We start from the raw sequence: 20,183 nt of genomic DNA on the forward strand, positions 1-20,183 counted from the left end.
GTGGGGGTGGGGGGAAAAGGGGTTGGCGAGCAAGGGGCGAAGCCCCCTGGTATATATTGTAAGAAAGGTGCTTTATAGGCACCGACCCAACACAGACTGACACCGGAGGCACGGATACAACTAAAGAATCTTTCATTTTTCTTCACCTGAGGGGCACGTCTTCCCCGCGACCCACAGGCACAACACAGTCCCAAGCACACCAAACAAAACTCACACAGTACTTCTTTGCACCACCACTCTTCCCGGCAAGTGTAGTCCTCCTCCTACCGACTCAGGCTCCTGGAGTGGTGGCTGCTGGCCCCTTTTATAGTTCACCCAGAAGTGCTCCAGGTGCTTGACTGCCGAGTTCTGGCTGCACTTCCGGGTGTGACGAAAACACTGCCCAATAAGGGCTCAGGAGTCTCAGCTGCAGCATCCCCTGGCGGCGCCTGCGGGACCCAACAGGGCTGCACCAAACTCCAACTCCCATGGAGCACTGCGGGAGTCCGAGGCACTGCTCCAACCCAGAGGGGTTGCCATCTGGCGTCCAGGGGGAGGTATCGAATGGCCCATGGCTGCTCCCCCTGAACATATACGGAAGGGGCGTCCCAGCCGGGCATGGGCCCCGACCATTTGCCACAATATATACAGTATATTTGAGATGCTTCTAAGACAGGGGTGGGCAAAGTCATTCCTGGAGGGCTGCAGTGGCCGCGGGTTTTTGTTCCAACCCAGATGCTTAATTAGAAAACAATCCTTGCCAATAATTACATTTCATGGCTTGTTAGTGCTTTAACTCTGCTATGTCAAGTCATTCTCATATCCTAGACTTTTTTTTCCATTCTAAGGATATCATCCAAATACTTTGAAGTGTAAAACGGATGGGTAATTCTCAATCCTTCACTTTTTTCTCTTCTCTATCCTTCCAAGTATTTAATTAAACCAAATAGTGTGTGATAAATACACACAGGTGTAAAGGGTAACAAGCAAAAATGGATAACTGCTGGTTTCTTTTGTCATTTGCATCTTATTGCTAATAAGTAGTAATTAAAAACCGATTTAATAAGCAATAAGGGTTCAAAATCTTAACGAGGGAGATAACTAAAATGAAGCAGAAGTGTTTCTAGAGCAATAAGTGCTTCTTATTAAGCAATTGGGTTGGAACAAAAACCTGCAGCCACTGCGGCCCTCCAGGAATGACTTTGCCCACCCCTGTTCTAAGAGAAACCGTTTTAAAATCCCTCTTCAATGTCAAATTCCATACATGTACGTCTTTGAAAACCTGCCATAGTTCACCTTCGTCGCCAGTAGATAGATAGACAGACAGACAGACAGACAGACAGACAGACAGACAGACAGACAGACAGACAGATAGATAGATAGATAGATAGATAGATAGATAGATAGATAGATAGATAGATAGATAGATAGATAGATACTTTATTAATCCCAAGGGGAAATTCACATTCTCCAGCAGCAGCATACTGATACAATAAATAATATTAAATTAAAGAAAGATAATAATGCAGGTGAAAAACAGACAATAACTTTGTATGATGTTAAATGTTAACGTTTACCCCCCCGGGTGGAATTGAAGAGTCGCATAGTTTAGGGGAGGAACGATCTCCTCAGTCTGTCTGTGGAGCAGGACGGTGACAGCAGTCTGTCGCTGAAGCTGCTCCTCTGTCTGGTGATGATTCTGTTTAGTGGATGCAGTGGATTCTCCATAATTGATAGGAGTCTGCTCAGCGCCCGTCGCTCTGCCACAGATGTTAAACTGTCCAGCTCCATGCCAACAATAGAGCTTGCCTTCCTCACCAGTTTGTCCAGGCGTGAGGCGTCTTTCCTCTTAATGCTGCCTCCCCAGCACACCACTGCGTAGAAGAGGGCGCTTACCACAACTGTCTGATAGAACATCTGCAGCATCTTATTGCAGATGTTGAAGGACGCCAGCCTTCTAAGGAAGTATAGTCGGCTCTGTCCTTTCTTGCACAGCGCATCAGTATTGGCAGTCCAGTCTAATTTATCATCCAGCTGCACTCCAAGATATTTATAGGTCTGCACCATCTGCACACATTCACCTTTGATGATCACGGGGTCTATGAGGGGTCTGGGCCTCCTAAAATCCACCACCAGCTTCTTGGTTTTGCTGGTGTTCAGTTGTAGGTGGTTTGAGTCGCACCATTTAACAGTATCATCACTTCCTAAAACAGGTATAGCCCATTAGTCGCTGGGTTGGCTTCTCCTATCTATACAAAATGACATTGCAGATCCAGATTAGACTATGAAGATGTCATCAACGACTTTTCCAATCGGAAGGCAAGAAAAGTGGATTTTCGCCTCTGAACCTGGAAACCGGTACGTTAGATTATTGTAGTACGTTAGAAGGAAATGGATGAGAACAGGTCATTCAGCCCAACAAAGCTCGCCAGTCCTATCCACTTAACTCTTCATAAATAACATCATGTTGAGTTTTGAGGGTCCTATTGTCCACCACACTACTCTGTCGCTTATTCCAAGTGTCTATCGTTCTTTGTGTAAAGAAAAACTTCCAAATGTTTGAGTGAAATTTCCGTTCTTCAGAATACCTAATGATGATGACTTCACTCTCTCATGGGTGAGGTTTAAACTATGTCCACACTACTCTTCATGTTTTCATTTAAAAATACAGACATTAGTTTCTGATTTAATCTTTCTGCATTTTTAACGCCTGAAAACAGAGATTTTTGAAAGTGCTCTGAAAAGAAGCTGAAGAGGAGACACGAGAGAAGTGTTGAAAATGATGACGTGAATTAGTCCAGTGGATCGAGACGGAGACTTTAAAATGAGTTCATCAAGAACATGGGGACACCGTTGGAAACTTGTGAAGGGGAAATTTCACAAAAACATGAGGAGGTTTTCCTTCACACAGAGGACCACAGACACTTGGAATAAGCGACCAAATAGTGTGGTGGACATTCTTCTAATGTTCTAATCTTATAAGGAGTGACATTCCGTCTGAGTGGCATCATTGTGGTGACCATTCATTATACTAAGGTCTGTGTGTGTGTCCTGTCCCTTAGTGTAGTGTTTCTCTAACTTTCTGGTGTCACAACCCAGTTTTTCCCATCTATGCGTCTTCACAACCCATCATTTAGGGGGTCATAAGGGTTCCTTTTGGTGAGTTGAGCATGATTGTCGGGGGGGAGGGTCTAATGAGCGTTATCATCGGAGCAGCGACCCACTCGCAACCCATTGTGACCCCACTACCATTATAAACAATAATAATTTCTGACCTTTCTCTGAAGTGTACCAAAGAAGGGTGGAGTTTCTAAATAGTCCCTGGTGCCTGAAAAAAAGTTCCTGTGCTGTGAAAGTACTTAATGGAGCAACAGTATATAGGCTGGTGCATGCATCCCATAATTATCTAAGATTGGATAGAGTTTGGACTCCATGGTGGCACAGTGGTAGAGCGACCGCTGGAGTATGTGAATTTCCCCTTGGGAATAATAAAGTATCTATCTATCTATCTATCTATCTATCTATCTATCTATCTATCTATCTATCTATCTATCTATCTATCTATCTATCTATCTATCTATCTATCTATCTATCTATCTATCTATCTATCTATCTATCTATCTATCTACAGTCAAATGAAAAAGTTTGGGAACCCCTCTTAATTCTTTGGATTATTGTTTATCATTGGCTGAGCTTTCAAAGTAGCAACTTCCTTTTAATATCTGACATGCCTTATGGAGACAGTAGTATTTCAGCAGTGACATTAAGTTTATGGGATTAACAGAAAATATGCAATATGCATCATAACAAAAATTAGACAGGTGCAGAAATGTGGGCACCCCAACAGAGATATGACATCAATACTTAGTTGAGCCTCCTTTTGTAAATCTAACAGCCTCTAGACGCTGTCCTCCTATAGCCTCTGATGAGTGTCTGATTCTGGATGGAGGTATTGTTGACCATTCTTCATACAAAATCTCTCCAGTTCAGGTCAATTTGATGGACAGCCTGCTTCAAATCATCCCATAGATTTTCGATGATATTCAAGTTAGGGGACTGTGACGGCCATTCCAGAACATTGTACTTCTCCCTCTGCATGAATGCCTTTGTAGATTTCCAACTGTGTTTTGGGTCATTGTCTTGTTGGAATATTCAACCCCTGCGGAACTTCAACTTTGTGACTGATGCTTGAACATTATCCTGAAGAATTTGTTGATATTGGGTTGAATTCATCAGACCCTCGACTTTAACAAGGGCCCCAGTCCCTGAACTAGCCACATAGCCCCACAGCATGATGGAACCTCCACCAGATTTGACAGTAGGTAGCAGGTGTTTTTCTTGGAATGCGGTGTTCTTCTTCCGCCATGCAAAGCGCTTTTTGTTTTGACCAAATAACTCAATTTTTGTCTCATCAGTCCAATGCACTTTGTTCCAAAATGAATCTGGCTTGTCTAAATGAGCATTGGCATACAACAAGCGACTCTGTTTGTGGTGTAAGTGTAGAAAGGGCTTCTTTCTCATCACCCTGCCATACAGATGTTCTTTGTGCAAATTGTGCTGAATTGTAGAACGATATACAGATACATCATCTGCAGCAAGATGTTCTTGCAGGTCTTTGGAGGTGATCTGTGGGTTGTCTGTAACCATTGTCACAATCCTGCTCATATGCCGCTCCTGTATTTTTCTTGGCCTGCCAGACCTGCTGGGTTTAACAGCAACTGTGCCTGTGGCCTTCCATTTCCTGATTCCATTCCTTACAGTTGAAACTGACAGTTTAAACCTCGGAAATGACTTTTTGTAGCCTTCCCCTAAACCAGGAGACTCAACCATCTTTGTTTTCAGATCTTTGGAGAGTTGCTTTGAGGGTCCCATGCTGTCACTCTTCAGAGGAGAGTCAAAGGGAAGGAAGCACAACTTGCGATTGACCCCCTTAAATACCTTTTATATCTCATGATGGACACACCTGTCTATGAAGTTCAAGGCTTAATGAGCTCATCAACCAAGTAATCAGCATTGAGCAGTGACAGGCATTCAAATCAGCACAATGACAAGGGGACCCACATTTGTGCACAGCCAGTTTTTCACATTTGATTTAATTTCATACAACTATATACTGCGTCACTAAAAATCTTTGTTCGTAAAACACCGCAGGACTCAGATGTTACTAGGAAATGAAAGACAGACCACTGTTATCTTTAATGTTGAAAGGAGAGTCAATTATTATGCAGGCTGAGAGGGGTTCACAAACTTTTTCATATGACTCTATCTATCTATCTATCTATCTATCTATCTATCTATCTATCTATCTATCTATCTATCTATCTATCTATCTATCTATCTATCTATCTATCTATTATATAGCACCTTTCCTATCTATCTATCTATCTATCTATCTATCTATCTATCTATCTATCTATCTATCTATCTATCTATCTATCTATCTATTATATAGCACCTTTCCTATCTATCTATCTATCTATCTATCTATCTATCTATCTATCTATCTATCTATCTATCTATCTATCTATCTATTATATAGCACCTTTCCTATCTATCTATCTATCTATCTATCTATCTATCTATCTATCTATCTATCTATCTATCTATCTATCTATCTATCTATCTATCTATCTATCTATCTATCTATCTATCTATCTATCTATCTATCTATTATATAGCACCTTTCCTATCTATCTATCTATCTATCTATCTATCTATCTATCTATCTATCTATCTATCTATCTATCTATCTATCTATCTATCTATCTATCTATCTATCTATCTATCTATCTATTATATAGCACCTTTCCTATCTATCTATCTATCTATCTATCTATCTATCTATCTATCTATCTATCTATCTATCTATCTATCTATCTATCTATCTATCTATCTATCTATCTATCTATCTATCTATCTATCTATCTATCTATCTATCTATCTATCTTGACACCTAAACAGCACAGATAATGGAGATTTCCCTTGAGCTAATTGTAGCAAGAAAGTTATTTGTGCCAATGCAATTCAGCTGAGAGACAGAGACTGCCATTGGACTGACAAATGACAGCTGTAAGTCAGGTCATGGAGATAGGCAGACAACATGTGAAGGACACAAGCAGGTTATTTTAAAAGGTGCTGATGTCTTCTTGACCAATATGGTTCAAAAATCTATGAAGGTGTTAATAACCTGACAATTCTCCTGGTAGTCACCCATATCTGACATGAATTCTAGGAATATGTAAATATGTAATTATGTTAAAGTTTATAATGATGAGGATCCAGCATGTCAAAAGCGTCTCACTAAGCCATCAACATTCCTCGCTGCTGGATGGGACATCTGATATGTCAGCGTTCTCCCACTTGGCTGGGATGTGCCTTTGCTTCTCTCCGGCTTGAATATGTATGTATACAGGATTAAGCGTTATATTCTGGAATGAATGTTATCTTTTAAAGCAAGTTAAATACATAGATCACTTTTTGTATCATATTTCTCTCTTGTAATTATTTTCCACTATGAGTACCAAAGGGGTGGTATTGGTTCCAGTCAATTCTGCATCAAGGAACAAATCCCAGGGGAGAAAGAGTGCCCTCTGCTGGATACAATACTACTACCCAAAGATTTCATCACAGCACCTTAAACTCACATCCATTTGAATTTCACCACAAACCTTCTGGCTAAAATCCCATCATACCAGATGCAACTTTTTTTTTTCTTAAAACTAAAAGATGCACAGCTGTGTCCCCTCAATCCCCCACTGCTGTTTTCCCCACTGCCCCAGATTGTATTAATCATATTAGCCTCTTTATTGCCACAGCTGGAACGTCCTGTCACCTCGTGAGCCGCTAATTTGCTGAGATCAGCTAAAACACTCGACTGTAGATCCTCACATGGGCTCTCCTCGCTCCTAATCTGAATGTAAAGGAGATCAGCTTAGTAGAGGAGCTCTGCTGCCATGAGAGCCACTCCATGGATGTGCTGTTTGTCTGAGTTCATTTGGGTTTTATCTCGCAAACTGGGCCGTACCCGTGTAGTGCGGGGTACTGGGAGGTCTCAGGTATGGGGTACATCCCACTTTATTTTTGTGCTTTCTGTTTTATGTGTTCATCTAGCTTGAGTACACTGAGGTTCCGTCCTTTAGATGCACCAATAATGAGTCAAGTGTTGTCTGTTAAAGTGATTAAACTCTTTTCTCACGTCGTTGCCTTTCCTTATATCCATCTAATGTCTGCTACAGCTTGGCATACCAGAGAATGAGATGGAAAAGGAAACTGGTAGGCAATACAAACCAGTAAGTGATTAGAAATTCAATGCCAGGAGGTAATCAGCTTGGGGATAAGTACTGCAAAAGCAATAATCCCAGATGACACTAGTGGGCAGTAGCAGCAACAGTCTGCTGTGATGATTAAGGCTGCTGCAGAGGCTCCTGGGAATTGTAGTATGTAAGGAAATAGTAAGAAGGCAACACTGTCTTGTAATCCTTCCTAAGGAATCAGCATCTGGCCTTTGAAGAAGACCTTGGGCTTTATAGAGAAGGACAGAAGACCTTCAGGAAGGCATTCCTGACCATAAAGTACCTCCAAATGTAAATAATAAAGCCGGGATGAAGAGACTTTGAGCTTGGAATCAGGAGATCAGAGAGCAACGAGGGCTCAAAAAAACAAAAACTGAAACCTTTTGCTGCGGCACTCCAAATTGTGCTCGGGTACATCCTGTTTGCTTTAATCCTCCTTAAAATGTGTCCAGAACTTCATTGCATTCCACCTGTGGCAAAGTGAATCGGTTGGACATCATTTTAGATAGTCACACCTGTACCTGTGCATAGAGGATCCCACAGCTCACAGGAGTCCCTATGGACAATGATGTCAACTGATGACACTGTGTGTCAGGACAAAAACCAAGCCATGAAGTTCTAATGAACTCTTTGAAGACCAGATCAGGGCTAGGGAATCAAATCATTTGTAAAGCTTTAAGTGCTAACTGGAACACCGCGGTCTCAATAATGGTGAAATGGAAGAAGTTTGGAACCAACGGGACTCTTCCCAGAGTTGGCCGTCCGGCTAAACTAAGCAACTGGGCAAGAATTGCCTTGGCTAGGGAGGTGACTTTCGAATTTTAGTACTTTCATTATCTCTAACCTGATCTGCCTGTGTGTCGCACCAATGTTTTTGAACCTCTTTACGATGTTCTACTTTGTCTTCTACTCTTTGTCTTTTATTTCTGAGAGCGCAGGAACTGTGTCTGACAATAGCTTTAACACAAATGAGAAGTGATTGGACCGTGGGTGTGATTGTAAATGCTTGAGAGGAGGGTGGGACTTGTCAAAATCTCCTGGCACAAAGTCTCGTCTCACGGGACCTGAAGTTATCTCCAAGAAAGTCTTGTCCCAGGATTTTCCTTTTATAATAGAGAGATAAAAAAAATCCCTGATGGCAATCATTCAATGTAAAAATAAAACAAGGAATTCATTTTGAAATTTGGGATAATGGAGGCTGACCCTGATTACATCACCACAGAGTAAAAGGCAAGAACCAGCCCAGGATGGGATACGAGTTCATCACACAGCGCACTGAAAACGGAACTAAGGAGAATATATTACGTGTTGGGCTTTAGGGACCTTCAAAACTCGACTTGATGTTATTTTGGAGGAATTCATTGAATGAGACCGGTGAGCTTTGCTGGGCTGAATGGCCCATTCTCATTGAGAATATTCTGATTTTAATGGTGCTTTCCGCTGTGGCAGAATGACAGCACCATCAAGCCATGGGATTAATTGGATATCATGAGTTAAATGAACAACAAGAATCACCTTTGAATTACAGTTATGCTTGAAAGTTTGTGAACCCTTTAGAATTTTCTATATTTCTGCATAAATACGACCTAAAACATCATCAGATTTTCATTCAAGTCCTAAAAGTAGATAAAGAGAAACCAGTTAAACAAATGAGACAAAAAATATCATACTTGGTCATTTATTTATTGAGGAAAATGATCAAATATTACATATTTGTGAGTGGCAAAAGTATGTGAACCTCTAGGATTAGCAGTTAGTTTGAAGGTGACATTCGAGTGTTTTCAATCAATGGGGTGACAATCAGGTGTGAGTGGGCACCCTGTGTTATTTAAAGAACAGAGATCTATCTAAGTCTGCTCTTCACAACACACGTTTGTGGAAGTGTATCATGGCACAAACAAAGGAGATTTCTGAGGACCTCAGACAAAGAGTTGTTGATGCTCATCAGGCTGGAAAAGGTTACAAAACCATCTGTAAAGAGTTTGGACTCCACCAATCCACAGTCAGACAGATTGTGTACAAATGGAGGAAATTCAAGACCATTGTTACCTTCCCCAGGAGTGGTCGACCAACAAAGATCACTCCAAGAGCAAGGCGTGTAATAGTTGGCGAGGTCACAAAGGACCCCAGGGTGACTTCTAAGCAACTAAAGGCCTCTCTCACATTGGCTAATGTTCATGTTCATGAGTTCACCATTAGGAGAACACTCAACAACAATGGTGTGCATGGCAGGGTTGTAAGGAGAAAGCCACTGCTCTCCAAAAAAAAAACATTGCTGCTCATCTGCAGTTTGCTAAAGATCACGTGGACAAACCAGAAGGCTATTGGAAGAATGTTTTGTGGATGGAAGAGACCAAAATAAAACGTTTTGGTTTAAATGAAAAGTGTTATGTTTGGAGAAAGGAAAACACTGCATTACAGCATAAGAACCTTATCCCATCTGTGAAATATGGTGGTGGTAGTATCATGGTTTGGGCCTGTTTTGATGCATCTGGGCCAGGACGGCTTGCCTTCATTGATGGAACAATGAATTCTGAATTATATCAGAGAATTCTAAAGGAAAATGTCAGGACATCTGTCCATGAACTGAATCTCAAGAGAAGGTGGGTCATGCAGCAAGACAACGACCCTAAGCACACAAGTCGTTCTACCAAAAAATGGTTAAAGAAGAATAAAGTTAATGTTTTGGAATGGCCAAGTCAAAGTCCTGACCTTAATCCAATCGAAATGTTGTGGAAGGACCTGAAGCGAGCAGTTAATGTGAGGAAACCCACCAACATCCCAGAGTTGAAGCTGTTCTGTACGGAGGAATGGGTGAAAATTCAGGACTGATCAACAGTCACCGCAAACGTTTAGTTACAGTTATTACTGCAAAGGGGGTCACAGCAGATACTGAAAGCAAGGGGTCACATAATTTTGCCACTCACAAATATGTGATATGTGATCATTTTCCTTAATAAATAAATGACCAAGTATAATATTTTTGTCTCGTTTGTTTAACTGGTTTCTCTTTATCTACTTTTAGGACTTGAGTGAAAATCTGATGATGTTTTAGGTCATATTTATGCAGAAATATAGAAAATTCTAAAGGGTTCACAAACTTTCAAGCACAACTGTATGAAAATGGTTGCAGTAGAACTGGTTGGAGTTTGAGGCCCACAGTTTAGCAGGTCTGATGTTGGCTCACTTCACATCTCACTTTCATTTTGCTGCCATTTAAGGAAGAAAGAAGCAATTGAGAGGATTGTCAGATAACAAGGGCAACTACAATGAAGGGAAAAGAAGTAAATTAACAGTAGGAATTGGTTACTGATTAAGAAAGTGGCAGACACCGCAGCCCTTCAGGGTCAGAGCTGGACACCCCTGCCTTTTGTGAATTTCCCCTTGGAATGAATAAAGTATGTATCTATCTATCTATCTATCTATCTATCTATCTATCTATCTATCTATCTATCTATCTATCTATCTATCTATCTATCTATCTATCTATCTATCTATCTATCTATCTATCTATCTATCTATCTATCTATTATATAGTGCCTTTCACATCTATCTATCTATCTATCTATCTATCTATCTATCTATCTATCTATCTATCTATCTATCTATCTATCTATCTATCTATCTATCTATTATATAGTGCCTTTCACATCTATCTATCTATCTATCTATCTATCTATCTATCTATCTATCTATCTATCTATCTATCTATCTATCTATCTATCTATCTATCTTACAGTGTATACATTTAATATCACAGTGTTGCTCTACCTCTCTGTGATGTCCAGCACAGGAGAAAAGAGAAGATCCCAGAGTCAGGGAAAAGACTTCCAGATACTCCAATGTGTGTTCTGTTATCTTCACAGGTGAGCACCAGTTGTTTGCCAAAAGATGACCCACCCAGAAAGTTCAAAGTGGCCACTTGCACCAAGATTTGCCCTGTGAGGTCTCCATAAAGAGAAGATGTGACTTGTTGTGTGTAATGACACTGTTAGACTTTTCAACCTGCAGATGTTCAGACCCCGTTCACTTTCTGCACACTGTATGGTGTTGTAGTTTTCATTTTAAATGGATACACTCACCATCTTTGTGGTATTGTATGAGGAAGTCGGGAGTGGCAGAGAAGTATGCAAAAGTAGTACAGGACATGTGTGAGGGAAGTGTGACAGTGGTGGGGTCTGCGGTAAGAATGACGGAGGTGGGATTACATCAGGGATCGGCTCTGAGCCCCTTTCTAATTTGCAATAGTGATGGACAGGTTGACAGACGAGAGTAGACAGGAGCCCCTGTGGACTGTGATGTTTGCTGATGACATTGTGATCTGTAGTAAGAGTAGGGAGCAGCAGAGGTGGCCTTAGGGGTGTGCGGGGCCTAGGGCTGACAAACCCTACATGGGGCCGGTCACGTCAAACGCTGTTACCGTATGTGTGGACTGTATAAACTTGTGTGCAAATTTAATAAAAGATAATGTTACCATACACCAGATTTTTTCATTACATTTTTGCAATATAACACACGGACTTTATCAAAATATAACTGGAGAATATAACTTGACAAATCCGCTTGAATGGGACACACGGACCTCAAAAACAGTGCCCCCTTAGGTGTGGGGCCTGAGGCGGTCACCCCACTTGCCACCCCCAAACGCTGCTCTTGGGTAGCAGGTTGAGGAGACCCTGGAGAGGCGGAGATATACACTAGAGAGGAGAGGAACAAGACAGAATACATGTGTGAATGAGAGGGAGGTCAGTGGAATGGTGAGGATGAAGGGAGTAGAGTTGGCGAATGCGGGGATGTGTTTAAATACTCGGGATCAACAGTACAGAGTTACAGGGAGTGAAGAAGAGAGTGTAGGCAGGGTGGAGTGGGTGGAGAAGAGTGTCAGGAGTGATTTGTTTTTTTTGGTTTTTTTTCATATTTTATTAATTTTTATTGTAATCATTCCATACAAATAGATCAATTTATAACCAAACAAATTAAAGACAAATCAAACCCCACCCCTGAGAAGGAGAGCTTAGCCAAAGGAGAATTGCTAAGGGCTTTTTAATAAAACAACAATAAGCAAAGGAAAGGGAGAAATAAATATATATGTAAATAAGAGATGGAGAAGGGAATTAAATGCGGTAATAGTTATTTCTCTTATTCTAAAATAATATTGATCAGATCCTGCCAGGTTTTGAAAAAACTTTGTACAGATCCTCTAACTGAGAATTTGATTTTTTTCAATTTCAAATAATATAAAACACCGGTTTCCCACTGACTTATCAGAGGAGAGTCAGGATTCTTCCAATTTAACAGAATAAGTCTGCGTGCCAAAAGTGTAGCGAATGCAATCACCGTTTGCTTGTCCTTCTCCACTTCAAGTCCGTCTGGAAGAACACCGAACACAGCTGTTAATGGGTTAGGAGGGATTGTGACCCCAAGGCTGTCTGAAAATTTTTGTCCAAAATGATGTTAGTTTGGTGCAGGCCCAGAACATGTGACCCAGTGAGGCAGGAGCTTGGTTGCAGCGTTCACATGTTGGATCTTGCCCTGGAAACATTTTGGACAGTTTTAAGTGAGACAGATGAGCTCGATATATAATTTTTAGTTGAATAATTCTATGCTTTGCGCATATGGAGCTCGAGTGAATTCTCTTCTTTGCTACCTTCCACTCCGTCAGGAGTGATTTGTGACAGACGGGTATCAGCAAGAGTGAAAGGGAACAGGTTTTCATTCTCACCCTTTTCTTAATTGGTGACCAGTTTTTGCTGCTAATTAACTCCTTTTCCTTTCATTTTAATTGACTTGTTTTTATTTAAGATTTGTTCGCCTGAATTTCTTCATCGTTCCCCTGAATTGCTTAATTTCTTTCCTTAAATGGCACCCAAACAGAAATGAAATGTGAAGTGAGTGAGCCAACAAAAGACCACCTAAGTCAGGGCCTCAAACTAAAACCAATTTCACTCCAACCAGTTGCTTAATGAGGTGCTGATTCTTGTTTATTAAACCCACTCTTTAATTCCATGGCCTGTTGCTGTTCTCATTGTGCAATGGCAGACATTTCCGAAAATTGCAGATTTTCTCTTTTCTAAGAGCTCTGTTGAAATGTTGAGGGCACCTGAGCTGACCATGTTCTTGAGACCTTCATCCATCCATCCATCCATCCATCCATTTTCCAACCCGCTGAATCCGAACACAGGGTCACGGGGGTCTGCTGGAGCCAATCCCAGCCGACACAGGGCACAAGGCAGGAACCAATCCCGGGCAGGGTGCCAACCCACCGCGGCTTGAGACCTTCATCTTTCTTTATTTTCAGATATTGCATGATGGACACAAGCTGGTGAACCTGTTTTGGCTCACTTTGTATCTCATTATAGTTTGGCAGCTGGACAAAGAAACAATTAAGGAGTCTGAGTCTTTAAGAGCAAGTCAATTAAGAAGAATTCAAAAGAAGTTACAGTAATTAGCAACAAAAACAAGTCAATAATTAAGAAAAGGGTTAGAATGAAAACTTGCAGCCACTGTGGTCCTCCAGGACTGAGTTGGGGACCCCTGTCTTAAACAATAGGCCAAATGTGTACTTTGTTAGTATAAAATCTGTGGAGGGGTTATTAAGTGAGTTTAAAGAATTCACCCTAAGTATATGGAAACTTCTGACTTCAACTCTATGTTCTTATCTCAGCTCTTCCAACTCATCAGAGCAAGCAGTTGAGCATGGAGGATCATCAGTTGTTAAATGCAATCAAATGTATAAAATCCCTTGAAACGCAATGAACATCCATGCATTTCATTTTGGTACAATTCTTTCTTGCTATAATTAAAAAGAAATCATTGAAATGATTGCTTTTGAATATGGCGTGTAGTATCTCTGCCAATTTGAAATGTAATACCCAGGTAAACTGTATTGTCATCACTCATCTATTCAGCACTCCATCTCTGTTCGGCTCGGCTCATCATCACTCATCGGCTCATCACGTCTGCACACAACCTTGTGCTGATGATCGATGACCAGCTATCCTTTACTGACCATGCTGCAATGGTCTCTCGGTCTTCTTGGGTCACTCTATACAACAGCGTTTCTCATCCCGAGTTTTCATAATCATGCCCCCCTAACGTTTTTTGGAAACCTTGGTAAACCCACCTCCTCTTTTCCACCACCCTCGCTTATTGACTGCATTTCTGACATTAAATCCTGGTTTTCTTTGAATTTTCTTAAATTAAACAGTGACAAAACTGAGGTTCTCCTCATTGGTTCAAAATCATCATTATCCAAAACCAATAATCTTTCTCTTGTTATTGATAGCTCTGTTGTTTCCCCATCATCTCAGGTCAAGAGTCTGGGTGTCATCCTCGACAGTACTCTATCCTTCCAATCTCACATTAATAACATCACCCGGTCTGCTTACTTCCACCTACGTAATATTAATCGCATTCGCCCCTCTCTCACTCCGCATACCACTGCCATTCTTGTTCATAGTCTTGTCACTTCTCGGCTGGACTACTGCAATTCACTCCTCTTTGGTCTCCCTAATAAATCTCTTCACAAGCTTCAGTTAGTCCACGAATTCTGCAGCACGTATCATCACTCGAACCCCATCTATTCACCATATTACTCCGGTCTTGCAGCAGCTTCATTGGCTCCCGATCAAGTTTCGTACTGATTTTAAGATTCTGCTATTAACATTTAAGGCCATCCATAACCTCGCCCCTCCATATCTGTCTGACCTTCTTCATGTTGACATTCCATCCCGTAACCTTAGATCCTCTTCCTCCACCCATCTGACCGTCCCTCCCGCCCATCTAACCACCATGAGGAGTGGAGCTTTCAGCCGTTCTGCTCCCAAGCTCTGGAATTCATTACCTGCGGAGCTCCGAAATATCAAATCATATCCATCCTTCAAATGTAAACTTAAAACACATCTGTTTAAAATGGCTTTTTCTTTTTCCTTCTGATTATAGTGGTTTTGTTTGGTTTTAATTTTTAGATTTTCTGATGTTTTAAGTTGTTTATAATTGTGTCTTTTATTTATTTACTAGCGACTTGGCGCGCACTACGCTGCGCGTTGGATGACCACAGTTGAAGGACTCCCTGTTTAAACGCAGCTGCCAGTCGTGAACTGGGTCCTTCATCGCACCGCATTTGATTTTTGCATGGGAAGCAAAATTTCAAAACAAAACACATGATTCACGAAGTGTGGGACGCAGACTAATCAGAATCGTATACGTTGTGTAAATGGTTGTAAGGAAGAGGAGGATCATACCGTTGAGGACGTCCTGTGCTTGTCGAGGGGGCATGTAGTGGTACTTCATTCTGAAGAGCAAAGCGATGTAGGTCATTTGAGTGGTCTTCATGTTTGCTTCAAGTAAGTGGTCATGCGTAATGTGTACTCTCTCTCTCTGTAGGGGTTTGTCTATTACGGTTGTTTTGCAATCGTAAGTACCTGTCGTCGGGTGTCTCATTGGCACGCTTTTGCCTCTTTCTTTCGCGATCACGGCGTAATCTGTCTTCTCTCTCTGTAAGGGATTCAGTTGCCTTTCGTTGTGCGGCAGAGACACGTTGTTGAGCTAATCTGTGTGAATGCTGAGTGTCCGTTTGTTGCGAGCGACTGGCACGCCTTTGCCTCTTTGCTTCGTGATCACGCTGTAATGTGTCCTCTCTCGCAGCAGCAGGTTCAGTTGCAGATGCTGGGCTCGAAATACTCAAGTGCACATGTAGCAAAGTGTAAATGTTATTTTTAATTTAATTTTTTTTTTTTTTTGTTATGAACTTCCCCAAAAGAGTTGATCCCTGTAAATAGTTAATAGTATATCAACAATATAATCTGTTGTAGTACGGGCGTTAATTAGCGTCACACCTCATAACCTGCATGCACCACGTTTTTGGCTCTAACGCCAGAAGCGCGGTGGACGCTGTAAGGGTAGGTCGTGGTTTCTGTTGCTTTCCTGATTTTTTTTTATTTCATTTACTTTGTGTTAATAATTTATAATCGATTTCATTTATTATTTAATAGGCAGAGGGGAGAAGACGTTAATGTGACGCTCTGTGTATTTTCTTTACTTTTGTTTTGAAAAGTATGCTATATATATATATATATTTTCTTTTATTTTCACTTGTTGAGAATATACAGTGGTGTGAAAAACTATTTGCCCCCTTCCTGATTTCTTATTCTTTTGCATGTTTGTCACACAAAATGTTTCTGATCATCAAACACATTTAACCATTAGTCAGATATAACACAAGTAAACACAAAGTGCAGTTTTTAAATGATGGTTTTTATTATTTAGGGAGAAAAAAAATCCAAACCTACATGGCCCTGTGTGAAAAAGTAATTGCCCCCTTGTTAAAAAATAACCTAACTGTGGTGTATCACACCTGAGTTCAATTTCCGTAGCCACCCCCAGGCCTGATTATTGCCACACCTGTTTCAATCAAGAAATCACTTAAATAGGAGCTGCCTGACACAGAGAAGTAGACCAAAAGCACCTCAAAAGCTAGACATCATGCCAAGATCCAAAGAAATTCAGGAACAAATGAGAACAGAAGTAATTGAGATCTATCAGTCTGGTAAAGGTTATAAAGCCATTTCTAAAGCTTTGGGACTCCAGCGAACCACAGTGAGAGCCATTATCCACAAATGGCAAAAACATGGAACAGTGGTGAACCTTCCCAGGAGTGGCCGGCCGACCAAAATTACCCCAAGAGCGCAGAGACGACTCATCCGAGAGGTCACAAAAGACCCCAGGACAACGTCTAAAGAACTGCAGGCCTCACTTGCCTCAATTAAGGTCAGTGTTCACGACTCCACCATAAGAAAGAGACTGGGCAAAAACGGCCTGCATGGCAGATTTCCAAGACGCAAACCACTGTTAAGCAAAAAGAACATTAGGGCTCGTCTCAATTTTGCTAAGAAACATCTCAATGATTGCCAAGACTTTTGGGAAAATACCTTGTGGACTGATGAGTCAAAAGTTGAACTTTTTGGAAGGCAAATGTCCCGTTACATCTGGCGTAAAAGGAACACAGCATTTCAGAAAAAGAACATCATACCAACAGTAAAATATGGTGGTGGTAGTGTGATGGTCTGGGGTTGTTTTGCTGCTTCAGGACCTGGAAGGCTTGCTGTGATAGATGGAACCATGAATTCTACTGTCTACCAAAAAATCCTGAAGGAGAATGTCCGGCCATCTGTTCGTCAACTCAAGCTGAAGCGATCTTGGGTGCTGCAACAGGACAATGACCCAAAACACACCAGCAAATCCACCTCTGAATGGCTGAAGAAAAACAAAATGAAGACTTTGGAGTGGCCTAGTCAAAGTCCTGACCTGAATCCAATTGAGATGCTATGGCATGACCTTAAAAAGGCGGTTCATGCTAGAAAACCTTCAAATAAAGCTGAATTACAACAATTTTGCAAAGATGAGTGGGCCAAAATTCCTCCAGAGAGCTGTAAAAGACTCATTGCAAGTTATCGCAAACGCTTGATTGCAGTTATTGCTGCTAAGGGTGGCCCAACCAGTTATTAGGTTCAGGGGGCAATTACTTTTTCACACAGGGCCATGTAGGTTTGGATTTTTTTTTCTCCCTAAATAATAAAAACCACCATTTACAAACTGCATTTTGTGTTTACTTGTGTTATATTTGACTAATGGTTAAATGTGTTTGATGATCAGAAACATTTTGTGTGACAAACATGCAAAAGAATAAGAAATCAGGAAGGGGGCAAATAGTTTTTCACACCACTGTATAATTAGGATTTTTTTTGTATAAAGTCTATGTGTATTGTAAGTAGTTCTCTTTGGAAAATTGGATTCATTTTTTTTTTTTGTAAATAGTTTTTATATGTAATCCATCCATCCATTTTCCAACCCGCTGAATCCAAACACAGGGTCACAGGGGTCTGCCGGAGCCAATTCCAGCCAACTCAGGGCACAAGGCAGGAAACAATCCTGGGCAGGGTGCCAACCCACCGCAGGACACACACAAACACACCAAGCACACACTAGGGCCAATTTAGAATCGCCAATCCACCTAACCTGCATGTCTTTGGACTGTGTGAGGAAACCGGAGCGCCCGGAGGAAACCCACGCAGACACGGGGAGAACATGCCAACTCCACGCAGGGAGGACCCGGGAATTGAACCCAGGTCCCCAGATCTCCCAACTGCGAGGCAGCAGTGCTACCCACTGCGCCACCTTGCCGCCCTATATGTAATGTGTTTGTGTAAATAAAAACGCGAGAAGCGCGGTGGACGCTGTAGGGGCAGAGGGGAGAAGACGTTAATGTGACGCTCTGTCTATTTCTTTACTTTTCTTTTGAAAAGATTTTCGGGAACAGGAAAAATAAAAGCAAACGGGAAAGAACGGAGGGGGGTAAGCAGGAATTCTCAGAGGGGAAGGACTGGGGCTTTTCTACGGGGGCGGCTATACAGCCAAAAGGAACCCGGACACGGACACGGACGCCGCGCTGGGCTTTTATTATATAGATTGTTTGTTTGGTGTTCTTGAGTTCTCTGAAAGGCACCTTGTATAAATAAAATGTATTATTATTATTATTATTATTAATAAAATGTATTCCTAAATTTTTTGCTGCCGATTCACCACAACAAGTTTCAAATTTCCCTACGAATAGCAAAATTATGCCACATATGGCAACATCCGCGCCCCCTTTTTTGTTACACAGTTTGAGAACCGCTGCTATACAAGATCTTCAAGATCAGACTGAATCTGATGGGAGTACACAGCTCAAGTCCTGGTCCAGGCTTTGTCATTTGTCACCTCTGAACTACTGTAACTCTCTGCTGGTAGGAGAACGAGCAGGTGTCACCAAACTGCATGTCTGATTCACGATGATGCACGTCTGACGTTCAACCAGCGAAGGCAGGCACGCGTCACTGCTCTTTTTTTTGGATCACTACATGAGCTCAGAGTAGTAGCATGTTGTAAAGTGTAAATTCTTGATTCTTGTCCACAGAGTAGTCAGTGGGTCAGCACCAATGTAAATGGAGACCCTTGTGAGGTCTTATGTTCCTCCTCACCCACAGAGTCTGGAAATGTCACTTCTTCTTGTTCATCAAATCTCAATCCAGACTCTTTTTTTGTGTACTCCCTAGTTAGTGGAACAAGCTGGCCACCTCTGTTTGAAATTCTGGCTCCCACCGTTAGAAACTAGATTTTCAGGAACCAATGAGTTCCTGTACGGTGCAAAGGAGAGTGATGATGCGATCAGGCGTTCACAGGGAGGACCCTCACCTTATTGCCTCAAAGTAATCCCAGTTTCACAGGGAAGATTATTTCTTCAATGCGGTGCATTGTAAGGCACACCAGGGAAGTGGTTATGAAGAGTAATGCAGTGCAAAGTGAGGTGTGAACAGGCGTTCACATGGGGACCCTCACCTTATAGCTTCGAAGTGCTCCCAGTTTCAAGGAGGAGATTACTGCTTCGACGTGGAGCATTGCGTGGCACACCAGGGAGGTGACTATGAAGAATGATGCGGATCAAATCACCGATAACTCTTCAAAGTCTAAGCTACTACCAGGTTTGCAAAATGGCACCAGTGCTTGTGGTCAGCCAATCAGCACAACTCATCACCTGAGCCCCACCCACTGTAGTTTCTGGTTAAAGCAACAGGACATATCCTGGAACAGCAGCTAAATAAAGTACCAGGAACTACACATGGCCCAAGTTCCTGTGGTTGGGAATGCTGCAAAAGTTCCTAAGATTCTATAAAGTCCCTGGTTCCTAAAAAAAAAAAAAAAATTCTGCGGTGGGTAAGACCCTAATTTGTTTGAGAAGACCCTCTTGCTCTGTGATTTTCTGCCTAACATATTTTGTAACCATGAAATTGTAACTCGCTTGCATCTTGTTCTGAGCTCCTCACTGGTGACGATCAACTTTGTCACCTTCTCCTTTCCCCCAGACTGGTGTTACCT

The sequence above is a fragment of the Erpetoichthys calabaricus genome, chromosome 3, assembly GCF_900747795.2.
Source record: "Erpetoichthys calabaricus chromosome 3, fErpCal1.3, whole genome shotgun sequence".
Lineage (NCBI taxonomy): Eukaryota > Metazoa > Chordata > Cladistia > Polypteriformes > Polypteridae > Erpetoichthys > Erpetoichthys calabaricus.